The following is a 16530-nucleotide window of genomic DNA, read 5'->3' on the forward strand; positions in this document are numbered from 1 at the left end:
GGACCCATCTAAACCAACAAGTTATCTCAAGTTTGACAAATAGCACCTGAAAGCACCTGGATGATCATCAAGAAGAATGTTCTATTGACAGATGAGTCAAAATTACTACTTTTTGGACAGCATGGGTAGGCTGTCATTTTAAATACGAATTTGTTCTTAACCGACTTGCCTAGTTAAATAAAGGTTAAATTAAACAAACAAAAAATATTGGTCCCATTCAAAGCAACATGCCCATCTATGGCCAAGGCTTTCGACTCTGTCAATCACCACATTCTTATCGGCAGACTCAACAGCCTTGGTTTCTCAAATGATTGCCTCGCCTGGTTCTCCAACTACTTCTCTGATAGAGTTCAGTGTGTCAAATCAGAGGGCATGTTGTCCAGACCTCTGGCAGTCTCTATGGGGGTGCCACAGGGTTCAATTCTCGGGCCGACTCTCTTCTCTGTATACATCAATGATGTCGATCTTGCTGCTGGTGGTTCTCTGATCCACCTCTATGCAGACGACACCATTCTGTACACCTCTGGCCCTTCTTTGGACTGTGTTAACTAACCTCCAGACGAGCTTCAATGCCATACAACTCTCCTTCCGTGGCCGCCAACTGCTCTTAAATGCAAGTAAAACTAAATGCATGCTCTTCAACCAATCGCTGCCCGCACCTGCCCGCGGACACGTGGTAAATGTGGTCTCTTATGGTCAATCTTCCAACGATCTGCGTCCAGCATCACTACTCCGGACGGTTCCGACTTAGAATATGTGAACTAGAGGTTGACCGATTATGATTTTTCAACGCCGATACCGATACCGATTATTGGAGGACAAAAAAAGCCGATGCCGATTAAATCAGCCGATTTTTAAAATGTATTTGTAATAATGACAATTACAACAATACTGAATGAACACTTATTTTATCTTAATATAATACATCAATAAAATCAATTTAGCCTCAAATAATTAATGAAACATGTTCAATTTGGTTTAAATAATGCAAAAACAAAGTGTTGGAGAAGAAAGTAAAAGTGCAATATGTGCCATGTAAGAAAGCTAACGTTTAAGTTCCTTGCTCAGAACATGAGAACATGAAAGCTGGATGTCATAAGGTGAATTCACCAATTTGTAAGTCGCTCTGGATAAGAGCGTCTGCCAAATGACTTAAATGTAATGTAAATGTAAAATGTAACATGAGTCGTCTATATTCCCAAGTAAGAAGTTTTAGGTTGTAGTTATTATAGGACTATTTCTCTCTATACCATTTGTATTTCATATACCTTTGACTATTGGATGTTCTTATAAGCACTTTAGTATTGCCAGTGTTACAGTATAGCTCCTACCTGGGCTCGAACCAGGAACACATCGACAACAGCCACACTCAAAGCAGCGTTACCCATGCAGGGCAAGGGGAACAACTACTCCAAGTCTCAGAGCGAGTGACGTATGAAACGCTATTAGCGCGCACCCCGCTAACTAGCAAGCCATTTCACATCACATCGTTACACCAGCTTAATCTCAGGAGTTGATAGGCTTGAATTCATAAACAGCAGAGCTGCTGGTAAAACGCACAAAAGTGCTGTTTGAATGAATGCTTATGAGCCTGCTGGTGCCTACCATCGCTCAGTCAGACTGCTCTATCAAATCATAGACTTAATTATAACATAATAACACACAGAAATACGAGCCTTAGGTTAATATTAATATGGTCGAATCCAGAAACTATCATCTCAAAAACAAAACATTTATTATTTCAGTGAAATATGGAACCGTTCCATATTTTATCTAACGGGTGGCATCCATCAGTCTTAATATTCCTGTTACATTGCACAACCTTCAATGTTATGTCATAATTACGTAAAATTCTGGCAAATTAGTTCGCAATGAGCCAGGCGGTCCAAACTGTTGCATATACCCTGACTCTGCGTGCAATGAACGCAAGAGAAGTGACACAATTTCACCTGGGTAATATTGCCTGCTAACCTGGATTTCTTTTAGCTAAATATGCGGGTTTAAAAATATATACTTCTGTGTATTGATTTTAAGAAAGTCATTGATGTTTATGGTTAGGTACACGTAGGAGCAACGACAGTCCTTTTTCGCGAATGTGCACTGCATCAATTATATGCAACGCAGGACACGCTAGATAAACTAGTAATATCAACCATGTATAGTTATAACTAGTGATTATGATTGATTAAGTTTAATGCTAGCTAGCAACTTACCTTGGCTTCTTACTGCATTCGTGTAACAGGCGGGCTCCTCGTGAGGCAGGTGGTTAGAGCGTTGGACTAGTAAACCTTAAGGTTGCAAGATTGAATCCCTGAGCTGAATCTCTGAATATATTTTATATGACATACATGATTTTTTTGTTAACTAGTAAATAGTAGCCTACAGCACTGTGGTTAAATGATTTCTAACTTGTTAACAATTTCTGATAGCTAGATTTTGCTACCATGTGGGTTTAGCTTGCTTGAGCTTGCTAACTGCGTCGTGTAAATTCACCTGTTTCCATACATGTTTCATTTTAAAACATGTATTTTACAAAGGAGCTGTTTAATCTAACTGCTTAACTATTTAAATCGGTACATGGAATTGTATGTGTTTTTTTTTTACAACTGTTTTTCTAATATCGTTACAGTAAAATGCCACGGGCACTATCTGATGTGTGGAGACATTTCACTGCAGCTAATGTAGAAGGTAAATCTGTGTACATTTGCAAATACTGTGCTAAATCATATGTGAAGAATGCAACAAAGATGCAGAATCATCTGAGGGAACTTTATGCTGAGGGAACTTTATTCACTTAAAATCTAATGAAATTTGATTTGAAGTGCATAAAGTTCCCTCAGCACTCACAACAAGCAACCTCTGACAAAAAGTCCCTGTACTTATATTTGAGGTCAAAATTATGAATCAGACATCTTATCGATAGCAACAGCTCATGGTCCTCCTGGAATCAAAAGTTTTTTTTTACCCAATGGAGGAACGCAGTCAGAGAAATGCTGATGAATGGTTCACCTCTGATGCTAACAGACAATGTGTATTGGAAGAGATTTCTGAATGTTCTTCGCCCAGCATACACCCCTCCAACCAAACATGCTTTATCTACTCTTTTGCTGGATGCAGAGTTCAACAGAGTTCAGGTGAAGGTTAAGCAAATCATAGAGAATGCAGACTGTAATGCAATCATCTCTGATGGGTTTTTGAATGTTCGTGGGCAAGGAATAATTAACTACATCATCTCCACCCCTCAACCAGTATTCTACAAGAGCACAGACAAGGGACAATAGACACACCGGCCTCCACATTGCAGATGAGCTGAAGGCAGTTATCAATGATCTTGGACCACAGAAGGTATTTGCACTGGTGACAGACAATGCTGCAAACACGAAGGCTGCTTGGTCTAAAGTGGAGGAGTCCTACCCGCACATCACACCCATTGGCTGTGCTTCTCATGCATTGAATCTGCTCCTCAAGGACATCATGGCACCGAAAACAATGGATACACTCTACAAGAGAGCCAAGGGAATGGTTAGGTATGTGATGGGTCAAGTTATAGCAGCAATCTACCTCACCAAGCAAAGTGAGAAGAGTATGAGCACCACATTGAAGCTGCCCAGCAACACCCATTGGGGTGGTGTTGTCATCATGCCATTTCTTCCTGGAGGGGAAGAAATGGCCATATCAGTCTGCCAATATGGACAGCCCCATCAAGAGGATCCTCCTGGATGATGTACTTTGGGAGAGAGGGGTAAGCAGCCTGAAACTCCTGAAACCTATAGCAGTAGCCATTGCACAGATTGAGGGAGACAATACCATCCTGTCTGATGCTCAGACTCTGCTTGCAGATGTAAGAGAAGAAATCCGTACTGCCCTGCCCACTTCATTGTTGCTCCAAGCAGAGAAAATTGCAGTTCTGAAATACATCAAAAAGCGTGAAGACTTCTGCCTGAAGCCCATACACGCCGCAGTGTACATGTTGGACCCCAAGTATGCTGGCAAGAGCATCCTGTCTGGTGCACAAATCAACAAGGCCTATGGTGTCATCACTACCGTGTCTCACCACCTTGGCCTGGATGAGGACAAGGTTCTTGGCAGTCTGGCGAAGCACACTTACAAGCAAGGGCTTTGGGATGGAGATGCAATATGGCAGCCGTGCCAACATATCTCATCAGCCACCTGATGGAAGGGACTTTGTGGATCTGAGGCTCTTTCCCCTGTTGCCTCCCTCATCCTCCAAATCCCACCAACATCAGCCGCCTCAGAGCGCAACTGGTCCTTGTTTGGGAACACACACACCAAAGCACGCAACTGGCTGACCAATACAAGGGTTGAAAAATTGGTGGCCATCCCGGCAAATGTGAGGCTTTTTAAGCCTGACAACGAGCCATCCTCAACAAGGTTGGAAAGTGACTGTGAAGACGAGGCCTCAGAGTCTGATGTTCAAGAGGTGTACATTGAGGAGGTCCAGGGAGAAGACATGGAAGCCTGAGAGGAAGACAATCAAAACTTTAGTTTCTAGACTATCATTTTACTGAGTTATGTTGAAAATGTTTTTGGGAGATGCGATGGAATATTGAATGGTCCCCAATGATCTCTTTGTTGTTCAGTGAAATCATCCCATGTGAAGAGTCAACTCATGTAATTACATTTCAATTATGTCTACTTATGATAAGGTACAATGTTTATGTCTCCATATGATATGGTAAATATATCCAATGCAAAAAACATCTACATTTAAATGGTATTAATATTAATTTGCATCCATTTCCATTATTTCCCATATTTTCCCGTTAATTCCCACGGAAAGTTTCCACATGTGAATATTCCTCAAAATGTGCAACCCTACTTTGCTCAAAGAGATCCAACAGAACGCACTGTAACCTCTTCAGCTGGTTTTGAATTTATCGTTTATTTAACTAGAGATCATATTGAGATTTACATATCTTTTACATGTGAGCGCTGGCCAAGAAAGACTGTAAACTCAACATGAAACACACATTTAAAACATAACAATACACGGAAGTTAAAACATGTGCATAGTACAGACGAGAGTTTTTTTTAAAGAACGCTTTAAAACATGCAATTTTTGGCAAGAAACCCTCCAATCGGACTTAAAATCATTAATTGGAATAAAATGATTCAGTTTCAGGTTCTTCTGCAAAGTGTTCCAAGGTGATGGGGCAGCAACGCTAAAAGCAGTCTTACAAGATATCACAGCCTTACTCCAATATGGGAAAGACATAGTCATACACATAGGACCTACCTATATTAACACAAATACTCGTAAGTGCAAAAAGAAGCTGCAGTTTCAACCCTTTTGGCAAAAAAAAACGTAGAAAGACAAAGCAGCAAATGCAATTTTAAGAACAAGTCCTGAAAAACGTGCCTGAAACCGACATGATACAGGCGTTTGCTAACCTGAACAACAACTCTGAACTCAACATAATCCCCAGACGACCATGCCTTTGACAGAAAATTGAATAATTCAACCAACGGTAATTCAAGGTAGCACTAGACTGTTTTTAAACTGTTGAATCATCTTTTTGGGATCCATTGACAACACAGTATGTCAAATTCTTCCACAAAACATCTTCTAATTCTTCATTACAAACTATAAATGATGTTAATGAATTCCTGATCAATCCTTGACCAAATTACCCATTGACAAACATAATGGCATCTAATGCCTTATTTTGCCACGTTGGATTACTTTATTTCACAAAGGGTAACCTCCTAAATTACCAGGGAGCGGTCTGAGGTAAATGTAGTTGATTTTTCCCTTTGAAGTGAACCACAGTGAATCAAGAATTTATCCCGGGACCTGAATACTGAGACAAATGTGTCCCATGGTGAATGTAACCAAAAAGCCTACAAGGATTTGTTGCCAGTAACACCTAGATGAGATGCATTGCGAGGTGCAAAAAGTACAAGGTTGTCGAGCAAGCCACATGGTGCATTAGCAACTCTCCCAGGGCATTCTGGTTCGACTCAAAAATAGAAATGTCAACTTCTTACTCAATATTCAGGTCTTTCCATCCAATGCTCAAAGTGCCACAGTGAGGCGTTTTATTTATTCCAGACTCCAGAAACCTTACAGAAGACAACTGAGGAGAGCAAGGCAGAAGATTGGAGAACCCTACTTGGTACTTTTGAATGTAAAGAAACTCTGCAGCATGTTGAGAGACGCTGGGGGAGAGGGAATAGGAAGGTGTTGGAAAGAAAATGTGATTGACATGGTGATGTGAGGATAAAATAGACATACGGAAGAGGTCGCTTAAGTTGTAGCACCTTCTTGGGCCTCTGAGATTGCAAAGCCTTTTGAGAGCAAACAATATACCTCTCAGGTGGCATGTTATTGATTATACAGTAAAAAGACTTGACTTACAAAAAGCCTTCGCCTGCTAAGGGGGTGTTGTCGTTAAAGGTCCAATGCAACCGATTGTTTCTCAATATCAAATCATTTCTGGATAACAATTAAGTACCTTGCTGTGATTATTTTCAATTAGAATTGTCAAAAATAAACAAAATTGCTTTTAAGCAACAAGCAATTTCTCAACCTTATTTTTTCCTATGAATGTCTGGTAGTGGTCTGAGTGGGGAGGGGAAAACAGAAAATGATCTGTTATTGGCAGAGAGGTTTGTAACTCTTTTCCTTATTGGTCTATTACCTCATTTACCACCTGGTGTCACCAGGAAGGCCAAAACTCCATCCCACCAAAACAGGCTGAAATTTCAGGCATTCTTTTCAAACAATTTCACAGTATTATTCCAATCTCAGTGTGGAGATAAAAATAAAACAGGAAAATCACGTTGTTGACTGCTATTGGCCTTTAAGCAACAGGCCCTGCTTTTGAAAACATGTGCTATGCAAGGTCGTCATAGAGTACAGTGTGTCCAACCTCCACACCAAGTCCCCATAATGCCTACAAATAAAGAAATGAATGAATAAATATTTCATCCTGCACTATTCCCTCTTATCACTGTTGCACAGAAGGCAAACCAATTTAATCCAAATAAAGTGTCGACCCTTTCAGCACTATGAAAGGGATCCAAATACAGCATAGGAGGAAGTAAAAATCAAGCAGTGGAATAAATAACTTCTGGCCTCTATCCTGATGCACTCTGACAAAAGCACCGTGCAAATAAAAAAAAATACATGCCGTTTCTCTTCCCCACAATTAGAGGTTGCAAGTGTTCTTTGTTCACTGCGAGCTTCAATAGAGTTGGTTAATGTACGATGCCGTGTCATCATTGGCTAGTTCACAAGGAATACAATAATTTATGTTTTACGTACTACAAAAGATTAAGATACATTTTTGGCATGGTTGAGATTTATTCAAAAGTATGGATGGCTCTGCAAAGAGGCTGCATACAAATTTAAAACTAATAGCTTACTCTCTTCAAATACAAAAGCTAGAATGGAAATGTTGGTTTCCAATTACATACATATTTTATATTTGGCTGTAGGCTGTTCTTGCTGGTTTTACGTATTTTGGAATATCCACAGGCAGTTAATGTAAGGGCTCTGTACTGGGAATATCAAACAAAATGTTGCGCTAAATTAAGCTTATTTGTCTGAGGGGATTCTCATGAATTTCAATGAGGAGACTGTATGTGGATGTATTGCCATGGCCTTTAAACATATCTTTTGGGTCATTGCAGATCAGTGGAGAAATATTGCTATGACCAGAGTATTCTATTAAGGTATTTGAATACACATATTTCTGTGTTTGATTAACCTCTAGCAGTACAAGGTCATTTTCTATGGAGACAACTTAATGTCAATAGTACTGAGTTATAATTACTAATATCCCTAACCAAACATATAAAACTGAAAGCAAAAAGGGAATACATGTGCCGTAAGCAAAGAAAATGTGATTCAAACATGTAAAAATAAATACATTCGAAAGCATTCAGGTGAAGAGAGCACTACCATTGGTCACTCAATCTCAATAAACACAAATGTATCCCATTAAATGATATCCCGATAAATATTATCATCCCACGATCAAAGAGAGATTTTCTATTCGAGAGCACCATAACAACTGTAACTATGTGCAGCTAAATGAGACTATCACCAGTCTTAACTCAGGTACCATCTCTGAATAAGCTCAATAATACTCAACCCCATTATATTCGAATCAGTAGCTGTCACTTAAATGACACACTATATATATCTTGTCATATGAACTTCAGTGCATGATGAATGTGAGGTTATGATCATTTGAGGGATTTGTATTAATGTTCATCCATAAATAAAGTTACATAATAATCTGACACAACCTGTGCTTACTGGATTTGTCCGTCATCTGTAAAAACATTGAATTAATGTAAAAAAAATGCCCTGTATTATTTGACCTGTGTTATCAGTGGGCAAACATTGCAGAAATAAATGTCATAAATTGAACTGACGTGATTCCTTAGTCTACATGCCAGAGAGGCATATCTGTTCTATATAACATATTTCAACAGAATGGTCGACAAAGTAGTACCCTGCTGAACACGCCCCCAGCACTATGTAAATTAAACATCACAGACCTGTTGTTGTTGCATGAAAGGGGCATTAAGAGTCTATGTTGCAAGTAAAGTAAAAAATAATATTGTTTATTCAACCTTGAAATGATGCACTTTGAAATAGTTTTTCCTCTGCAGTGTTTATGCAGAGGCAGTGTAATGCTGACCTTTAGTACTCAAGTAGAAAAGGTCGCTGATGTGATTTAAATGCACTTTCAAGGAATGACAACACCGCCATGGCCAATCCTGTATTGTTCTTGGTGTACCAACACAAATGAGTATCTGTCAGTGCTCCAAGGTGACAGCTAAGAAGAATAACTACATAACTCAAACAAACATCATGCCGTCAGCGACCTTAACTAACCTTAAACTCAATTTATATATATAAAAAAAATGTTTTTACAAAAGTGCATGTCAATGCATTACCCTTAGAGTAAGTGCCTGTATTAGCACACAATGAAAATGCCAATATTTCCTGTTAAAGATGACTACAGTAAATGTAAAAATATTTTGCGTGTGGAACTACCTGATATTGAACATATAAATCAATTACATGGCAGGTTGGGTAAAATGGCATTTCATTACCTGGGAATCGACTTTATATCAGCATCAGAGGCTACATACAGTAAGCTTATTTGGAAATTACATCTTACCACAAGCAGCTTTGATTGCTTTGAGACAAAGTTATATATTTATTTTTGGTTGGCTTAGATTGATTAACAATCCATATACCCAGGAGAAATTAACAGATGTATAACTCCTGGATAACTTCCAGACCACATTACTATTTCGAATAGTCGACATGTCATTGCAGAATGGCGTCCCTGCGACTGCTAGGCCATTTGTACGTCTTCCATAGGCTATCACCATTGATCATGAACCTGCATCTGTTCAGTCGGGTCAACATCGCAAAATGATTTAGCATAGCATAACGTAGCATTTTACAGGGTTGGGTAGGTTACTTTCTAAATGTAATCTGTTACAGTTACTAGTTACCTGTCCAACATTGTAATCTGTAATGTAACTTTTGAATTATAAATTAGTCAAATTGATTTACCTGAACATGACCTAAAAATGAAGGACTTATTAGCCTACTCTGTTATTTATGTTTTTGTTGTCATGGAGGACTTTGAACGTTCAGCCTGCTGCACAGACTCTGTGGAGGCTCTAGCCTAGAGCGTCCAGTTAAATTGTGTTTGAGAGCACTTTTTTAAACTCTATAAATGGTTAAATATATGTAATTGTTGCTACAGCTTGTGAGTAAATTAGCTTTGCACGAGCCAGAACGGCTCATGCACTATCTCCTGTTTCTGTAGGATGAGGCATTTGATGTACACGTAGACTGCCTGGACAGGACGCTAGCAGGGCTTTACCTCTAAATCTATCTCCTTAATACTGAGTGCCAAGCAGAGATGCATCAGGTCACATTTTTACAGACTTTGGTATGACTCGTACAGGGATTGAGCTCACAACCTTCCAATCTCAGGGTGGACACTAACCACAAAGCCAATGAGTTGGTCAGCTTGTGAGTGGGCAACATATACTATGATCCTAAATTGACATGTTTAATTATTTTATTTTGCGCTCATTTCCCTCATGTGTACACATCCTTTTTACATCACGTTGATGTTAATATAAAATTTTATAGTCATCAAGATGATACTAAATCGATTTCTTTAAAACATTGTAGCACAAGGAGATGAGTTGATAAATGGCGACTACAGGTTGTCATCTATCGACAGGTACATGTATTATACCCAAGTTTGTTGTGGTTTGTCTTTTAGAAAAGCGCAAAACAAGAACATGTCACCATGGTTATTGTCCCTGTTCCATTGATTTCTATAGAATATCGATGTTAGTGATTCATTTGTGCATGGTATTGATAATAGTAGAACAAGCTAATCAATTCCAGTTTAGAGTTGCCTCTTGGTAAATCTTGGTGTTTGTGCAGTTTATAAGGTACTAATTGAGAAAATTGTGTAGGGAGTCATTTTTATGCTTGGCTTCAAAATATCACAACCTCTAAACATTTGTATTATGAATTTGGACATTTAAAACAGTTGTTTTGTCACTGGACTATAAATCAAAAATAGATGACAACAGGAAGCAGCAACAGTATCATTTAACATATGTTTTAGGAATATAAATTACCTTAAAAATTGTTAACCGTTTTCCAACAGGATTCCACATCATGTACTAAACCACTGAATGAGCCCAAAAACGTGCTTTGATTTATTGATTTTGATGATATAACTGAAATCGTGAAAATCCATTGGTCTTGCTTCAAAACATGGTTGAAAAATAAATGCTGCTCTCATGGAATGGTCTGCATAGAACACTACCGAAAATGTTTATTTGCTTATGAAAAATTAATGCCATCCAGCATTTTCTAACGGCCTATTGTTTACATTTCTTTGTGACACTTTGATATCTCGATAATTTGCAGCTGTTGAAGTATGCGAGTTTGAGCATGTGTCCGTTAGACACAAATTAGATTGAACAATAAAGCCCCACTCGCCGTCTTCTTAAAATAACATGTTTTGGAAGTAGTTTATTATGTGGAGCACAATTACCACGGAGGAATTTAGAAGGGAGGACCTCCCTCAAACTTCTATTCCATAGCTTGTGATCGGCACTATGCAGTTGCTGCAAGAGCACATTTTTCACTGGCTGTTAACACAGGTCGCAAAAACAATTATTGATATGCAGATTACACCACTGCTCTTACCTGCAGCACCCCCTGAACAATTGGAATAAATTATATTACATGGAGGATTTTTGAAAAGAAGGGTGAGAAGTGGTCATTAACCATATCTGCATTTGATTGAGGATATCGCAATCTACAGTGGTCCTGCAATAATCAGGCAAGTGGCCATTTTCAGGCAATATCGATCAACCACTCTTAGAATTGTACATACTGGAATGCCTTAACTCTGAACTCTGGTAAACACTACAGTTCAGAAATGTCAAATCCAACAACACCCTACCACATTAATTGGCTTTGCATTATCATTCTAATTATAAAACATGTATAAAAACAACAATGGTATAGTGGGCTCAGTTAAGACAAGAGAGATGGGGGGGGGGGGGACTTTCCACACAGACACCCCAGCCCAGCCCTGTTCAGTCAGAGTTCATTGATTCTCTTCCAACCACACTGGTGAACCAACCCCACACGGCTTCTGCCTTTGCAACACCAGGATAGTGTGTTTGATTCCCAGGATCACACAGATGCACAACTGTAAGTCGCTTTGGAGAAAAGGATCTGCTAAATGGTGTATCATCCGTACTGTCATGGCCAAAGCCTTTCATTACAACACAGATCAAAAAAGCAGGCAGAAATGTTCGTAGCTTGCAACTTTGGTGGAACCATTTGTATGATGCAATGACAGTATTTGAAACAACCTTGCCAGTGGCAGTGCGAATTTCCATTGAAAAAGAAATGAGACCAATAGGAGTGTAAAAATAGTTTGTTGGTATAATTCTCACATTGAATCACAAGCTGCAATTAGCAAACACAGCTAGCTGTATAATGCTACTGTGTAATAACAATGGGATTTCCCATGTGTTTCGAGATGAACGACACTGCATCTCTGGTTTAATATCCGCTCCTAGCAGGGGTCACCGGCAGGTCAAAGGCAGGGTTGACTTGCTTGCTCTGGGCCTAGGGGTGGGTAGGGGGGGGCTTAAATGAGACGACGGTAAATGAGACGTCGGTACACTTGTTTGGGGAATAGGAGATTTGTCCCGAGTTGGCTTCACTTGCTCAGAGCAATTGACACCATGAGGAAGGAAACATCCACACACACAGGCTGTAAGCTGTTGGGATAGGCCGTTGGTTCCTCTGATGGGCTCCCGGCGTGCGGGAGAGTGTATGAGCCTTCAGTTAATTGAGCTGGACACAAAGCCAAGCAAAGGAGGGAAGCACCCGCATGAATCATATTGACTCTCACAACCGCCACCCACCCCCCTCCCCCGCCCCCACACAGGCCACTGGGGCGCTAGCTTCTGCTTGCCTCGTACAAACGAATTACACAGCACCAATGTAAATACAATAAATCAAGGCATCAGAGACAAACTCTTGTTTCCCTGTTGCCAGCGAACAAAAATAGCTAATCCAAAGTATTAGTGCACTAAAGGAGGGTAAAAGTCAGACATTGCTGAGGCGCACAACTACTACTTCTGGGCAAAAGTCGTGTAGAGGTTTTTTTTTCTTATATATTTTCAAAAACATTTAAGAGACTTTCAAAGTCATTTATAAGTCAGAATAAACTCCCAGCACTTAAGTAAAAAAGAGGACATGACAGAGCCATACAGAAGCATATTACCTTGGGCTCCCGAGTGGCGCAGCGGTCTAAGGCACTACATCTCAGTGGTAGAGGCATCACTACAGAAAACCTGGTTCAATTCCAGGCTGTATCACAACTGGCCGTGATTGGGAGTCCCATAAGGTGGTGCACAATTGGCTCAGCGTCGTGCCAGTGTAGGCCATCATCGTAAATAAGAATGTGTTCCTTACAGACTTGCCTGGTTAAATAAAGGATAAATGAAGAAAATAAACATTTAAATAACTAGCAGCTCACTGGCGGCTAAAAGGAGACAATTTTCAACAAAAAGACATTTGAATGTACTGTATGTGTGAGATTTGTGTAGTTGTTTGAATCTAAAAAAGGAATGCCAATATTTCACATGTAGAGTCATTAACACAATGTCATTCATAAAATTGATAAACATAATTAATAATCATCATTTTGACAATAATAATGGTGTCTCAGGGACCTTGAATCCAAATAAAGCTCTGTTCCTGTCAGGTACATGTTTTCATAAAGATACAGAATAGGGATATACATACTGTGTACATAACTGCCTCATTCATTCGATTCTAGGAACCAAATGAGATGAATACAATTAAGTTCATACATAGCCCTATCTTCCACGCTTACATCTCCTCCATATTCTCTCAAGCAGCATAACATGTCAGTACATCTGTTTACACTGGACCAAACTAGTAATTGTGTTATAATTACATTCACAGAAAGCATGAAAGTCACCTTGTTACCACCTAACCAAGGGGAGGGTGCAAATAAATTGGAGATGGATGGAATAATCAGCAAAATTAATGGACAATTAGAGTAATCGGTTGGATTTGCCAGGGCCTAAAAATCAAGTGTGACCGAAGACAGTGGTTCGGATTGGGCGGCCCTGGGTGGGCTGCTCGGAGTGTGCTGCGGTCGGATTAGATCACAGCTGAAAATCACCACTTCTTCGAGGTTCCAATGCACACAAATGAAGGTGCCCTTTGCAAATAACACACATTAGGCTTCTCTAAAGTCACCAGGTCCGGGGTGGCACTGAGATGGCAGCTCACACCACAAAATGCTCCGGGTTTCCCGTCAGGGACGACTGCCAATTATGATTCGGCTCAATAAGCACCGCCTTTAACTATATTTCATATGTTGGCATGCCTCGTCTCTGTACCTCAGATTAACATTTCACAGGCAAGGATATGTATGATACATTGCAGACAGACAGGCATGATATTAAATGTCCAGCCACATCCCAATTAAAATTCCTCACACCCTCCTCCGTAACCGACATTGCACTGAAAGGCATCAATTGTCTCAATAAAAATAAATAACACTTATTTTCAGCAAAAGCCTGCTTTGCTATTTAGCCTTTGCTGTGGGGTATTTGGATTCGACGAGAACACCAATCTGTTCCTAATGAGTACACACACATACAGTGCATGGCAGCAGACGTGCATCTGACACGCACTATGATAAATTAACCAGACTACAGAGACAGGTTAGCTCGTCGTCCTAAATCTCAGCTTCTCTCCTGGTTGGCACAGAGCAACAGTCGGTGGCAAAGGCTAAGCGACTAGTTGGTTCTAATGGCCTTGTGATCTTATAAATAACATAGCTTGGTTTCCTTTCAATCGATCACAGCCTTGAACCTGTGGTGCCAGCTAGGCTTGTAAGTCTGACCTGCCTGCATGCATGGCTGCCTCTCTCCTCCTCCTTGCACTGTGCACGATCTATCAAAGCAGAAGCCTGGCACTTCAACAAAAATGACAGCCCCTAATTGGTTGCCATGAGAGGTCTATTATTGCCCTGGGTTTACAGTGGCAGCGGAAAGTTCACTGTGGACAAGGTTAACTAACTCCATTGCTTAGGACAGAGCCGACTCTCGAAAGCTTGATCACCCCTTTCCACACATTCCCTCTGAAGTAAAAAAAAACTGTCTTGCCCACACATACTATAAGTGTTTGTGTGTGTGTGTGGTTGTGCGAGTGTGTAGTGTGTGCTCTTTTAACACACATTTTCTTTAAACTCTGAAAAACCCAACTGATCATTACTCACCGGCTTTCATCAAACACTCTACATGATTTCTAACCCAAAGGCTGGTTCAAAGCCATAATTTCCACAAGTGGGCTGACGTCTTCATTTGTTCCGGTTGGGTCAGCAAGGAGATTTAGAGCCCTCCTCCACATGAGGGTGACATCTACCTGGTGTCTGCACACGGCCATTAGCCTCCATTGACGCCCGAGGTGTCGAGGCGATGGGGTTAAAGGTCATGTCATTACCATCTTAAGCACCGCGGACATTGTCCTTCAGAGTGGAGAGAGAACCAACAGGCTGTGGAGGATGTGCATGACTGAGAGAAGAGAAGCCTTGAGACAGATCGGAGTGGTGAGTGTGAACGTGACCTCAGTCTCTCTCTATGCATCAGTCTCTCTTAAACAGTAGATGGATGGAACTGTGGAAGTGGACTGGATCATTATCATACAGTGTGGTATCCACTTGCGTTCCATTGCTCATGAAGACACAAAGGAATACTCCGGTTGGAACTTTATTGAAGCTATATGTTAAAAACATCCTAATGATTGATCCTGTACTTAGTTTGAAATGTTTCTTCGACTTGTAATATAACTTTTTGAAGTTTTTGTCCGACCTAAAGCTGACCAGAATGAGCGTTTGGATATGTATACCAAACGCGCTAACAAAAGGAGGTATTTGGACATAAATAACAGACATTATCAAACAAAACAAACATTTATTGTGGACCTGGGAGTGCTTTCTGATGAAGATCATCAAAGGTAAGGGAATATTTATCATGTAATTTCTTGTTTGTTGACGCCAAAATGGCGGCTATTTTGACAATTGTTCTGAGCGCCGTCTCTGATTATTGCATGGTTTGCTTATTCCGTAAAGTTTTTTTTAAATCAGACACAGCGGTTGCATTAAGGAGAGGTATATCTATAATTCCATGTGTATAACTTGTATTATCATCTACATTTATGATGAGTATTTCTGTTGAATGATGTGGCTATGCAAAATCACTGGATGTTTTTGGAACTAGTGAATGTAACGTGCCAATGTAAACTCATATTTTGATATAAATATGAACTTTATCAAACAAACCATATTGTTTTGTATTGTGTAACATGAAGTACTATGAGTGTCATCTGATGAAGATCATCAAAGGTTAGTGATTAATTTTATCTCTATTTGTGCTTTTAGTGACTGCTAGCTTTGGCTGGAAAAAATGGCTGTGTTTATTGTCATTTGGTGGTGACCTAACATAATAGTTTGTGGTGCTTTTGCTGTAAAGCATGTTTGAAATCGGACACTGTGGTGGGATTAAAACAAGATTACCTTTAAAATGGTATAAGATACATGTATGTTTGAGGAATTTTAATTATGATATGTTTGATGTTTTGAATTTGGCGCCCTGCATTTTCACTAGCTGTTGTAATATCATCCCATTAACGGGATGTCAGCCCAAAGAGGTTTTAAGAGTTAACACACCCACAGATAAAATATAATTACTTAATTATACACCAATTTTGTATAGGGGTGCTTTGAACCCTACCAGCAAATTAAAAGGGAGAGGAGAAAGACCACATTCTCATTTCAAATCATTAAACGTGGTAACTCGGAATGGGTCGTAACATTACAACTTAACAGTCAGCCAAATAGTTTAATGTTAACTTGTTGAGTGTAGGGCAAAGTATTTAGA

General features: G+C 39.8%; 1 protein-coding gene across 2 annotated transcripts in view; it reads right to left on the reverse strand.

Moving 5' to 3' along the window:
* The window catches only part of LOC135550820 (opioid-binding protein/cell adhesion molecule-like), a 428940-nt gene that overhangs the window by 66276 nt on the left and 346134 nt on the right, over positions 1–16530 (reverse strand). The window lies entirely within an intron of this gene.

The sequence above is a fragment of the Oncorhynchus masou genome, chromosome 12 (assembly GCF_036934945.1).
Source record: "Oncorhynchus masou masou isolate Uvic2021 chromosome 12, UVic_Omas_1.1, whole genome shotgun sequence".
In the NCBI taxonomy this organism is placed as follows: Eukaryota; Metazoa; Chordata; class Actinopteri; order Salmoniformes; family Salmonidae; genus Oncorhynchus; species Oncorhynchus masou.